Source organism: Eriocheir sinensis, chromosome 61 (genome assembly GCF_024679095.1).
Source record: "Eriocheir sinensis breed Jianghai 21 chromosome 61, ASM2467909v1, whole genome shotgun sequence".
Taxonomy (NCBI): domain Eukaryota; kingdom Metazoa; phylum Arthropoda; class Malacostraca; order Decapoda; family Varunidae; genus Eriocheir; species Eriocheir sinensis.
The window spans coordinates 10,425,760-10,428,259 of record NC_066569.1 but is presented as its reverse complement, the minus strand read 5'-3'; the positions used below and the strand labels follow the sequence as shown (position 1 = coordinate 10,428,259).

General features: G+C 40.9%; 1 protein-coding gene and 1 pseudogene across 1 annotated transcript in view; one reads left to right on the top strand and one right to left on the bottom strand.

Moving 5' to 3' along the window:
• The window catches only part of LOC126986453 (ras-related protein Rap-1b-like), a 7,110-nt pseudogene extending 7,072 nt beyond the window's left edge, over positions 1–38 (bottom strand).
• The window catches only part of LOC126986034 (neuronal PAS domain-containing protein 2-like), a gene marked incomplete in the record, with an annotated part of 127,321 nt that overhangs the window by 90,394 nt on the left and 34,427 nt on the right, over positions 1–2,500 (top strand).

The window sequence follows — 2,500 nt, the reverse complement described above, 5'->3', positions numbered from 1 at the left end:
ATCACCAACTTGGACTCCCTCATCGTTGCCGCCACGGAGGCTCCTCTTTCCGACTCCTTTCTCTGTCTTCTGTAGCCCCATGCCCCATAAGCCCCCGCCAAGCCCCCCACCTATCCCTTTAGCCACGCCCGCCGCCACGCCAAGAGGCACCAGCGTAGGACCTCCAGCTTTGGCGTTCTTTCCTTTCTCCTTTTCCTCGCTTCCTCTTCTTAGCCCCATCTTGCTTTCCGTCTTCTTCTTCTCCTTCTTCTCCTCTCCTACCGTCTTCTCCTTCTTATCGCCTCCTCCTTCTCCTCCTCCTCCTCCTGCGGTTTTGTTCTCAGCCTCCTTCTTCTCCTTCTCCTTCTTCTCCTTCTTCTCCTTTTCCTTCTTCTCCTCCTTCTTACTCCTGGTCGTTGTCTCCTCTTTGTCTTTGTTCCTCTTCATAAAGGAATCGTGGTGTGGAGGTCCTAAGTGGAGGAATGGTTGTTGTTTTTGTGGTTGTTGTTGTGGTTGTTAGTGGTGGTGGTGGTGGTGGTGGTTGTGTTTCTCTCGTGTGTTGAGTGTTTGTTTGTGTGTTTCCTTGTGTGTTTCTGGTTCTTCTTGTTGTTGTTTGATGCTCTTTTGTTTTTCTTGTTTTTTTTTTCAATTTCGAGCGTTTGTTTTTGTCACTGGCTTCCCGTTTTCTTTACTTCTATCACCGTTTTCATTGATTTTCTTATTTTTATTTGTTTATATTTTCTTTCATTCTGTCTATATTTTTCTCACAGTTTTCTTTGTTTTAGTTCTTTTTTTGTGTGTGTGTCTATCTTTCTATCTATCTATCTTTATTTCCTTTCCTTCTTTCCTCCACTCAAATTTACTTCTCCGTTCTATTTCACCTTCTTCCTTTCCTTTCCTCTTTTTCTTTTTCCTTTCTTTCTTGCCGAGGTTTCTTAGGTGTATTTTTGTATTTTTCTTTTCTTTTTTTCCTTCCTATTCTCTCTTTTTTTCCTTCTCTCGTTTATTTCTTTTTTATTTTATTTTTCCTTTACTTTTGATTTCGTCCCTTAACCTGTTCGATAATATCACTCTCTCTCTCTCTCTCTCTCTCTCTCTCTCTCTCTCTCTCTCTCTCTCAGGGGAGGGAAAACAAGAATATCTGAGTACACAAGATTGTTTTCACTTTTTTTTCGTTTACCTTAAAAAAAATCGATCTTGTGTGAGTGTTTGTGTGTTTGCTTCGAAGAGACAAATAAGACTGTATATTGATGTGTGTGTGGGGGGAGGGGGGGGGGGGGAGAGGGAGAGGGAGAGAATACACACACACACACACACACACACACACGCAAACAGACACGCACTCAAACACACCCTCACCCACACGCACACGCACACGCACACACACCTCTCAGCTCGGAAGCCTCACTCACATCCATCTCTATTACATGACTTCGAAGCCTGAGCAGTCTTTTCAAACGCTCAAGTGGAGGTGGTGGAGGTGGAGGAGGTGGTGGAAGTTAGGTTTGCGAATCGTTCATGTTTATCTGTATTCCACTTTCCTTCCCCCTTTCACGTTTTCTTCACCCTCTCTCTCAGCGTCTTTTTAGGGGGTACTGATGTGGTTGTATTTATCAAGTTATTTAGTTTGGTGGTGGTTGTGGTGATTAGATTTGCGAACTGTTCATTTCTACGTTTTCATTTCGTACTTTTGTTCCCGTTTTCTTCCCTCTCTTTAGCGTATTTGAGGGGGAACTGATGTGTTTTTGTATGTATTTTGTGAAGGACTATTAGTAAATGCGATGTTCTTGTTCTTTTAGGAAATGTACACTGAGGCTTGCAAATCGTTCATATCTGTTTATTTTGCACTTCCCTTCCCGTTTTCTTCCTTCCCTTCAGCGTATTTGAGGGGGAACTGACGTGTTTTTGTATGTATTTTGTGAAGGGTTATTAAAATGCGATGTTCTGGTTCTTTTAGGAAATGTACACTGAGGCTTGCAAATCGTTCATGTCTGTTTATTTTGCACTTCCCTTCCCGTTTTCTTCCTTCCCTTCAGCGAATTTGAGGGGGAACTGATGTGGTTTCTGTCACTTATTTCTTTACACAGATTGTTGAGGATTACTGGTCTACGCGATGCCTTGGTTCTTTTAGCATTGGGACACTCGGGTTTGGGTTCGGATTCCACGTCATGGTTTCTGTAACTTATACTTTTTTTTACTTTTCTTATCTTCGTCTCTGGTAACGTATTTATATTTGTGTTTCTTGGGTGATTTATTTTGTGTGGTTTCTCTCCGTAGATTTTCTTATTTACATTTTTACTTTCTTGTCATATTATATTGTTTTGACTTTCTTGTCTTACTTTCTTGTTCACTTTCTTGTCTTCTTGTTTTCTTGTTTTTCGATTTCACTTTGTTTTCTTGTTTACGTTCTCACTTGTTTGTGTCATTATTGTCTTCTTGTTTACTGTTTCACTTTCTCTTATTCATATTTTCTTCCTCGTTATTTTCACCTCTGAGAAAGAAGAAAAGAATATAAGAACAT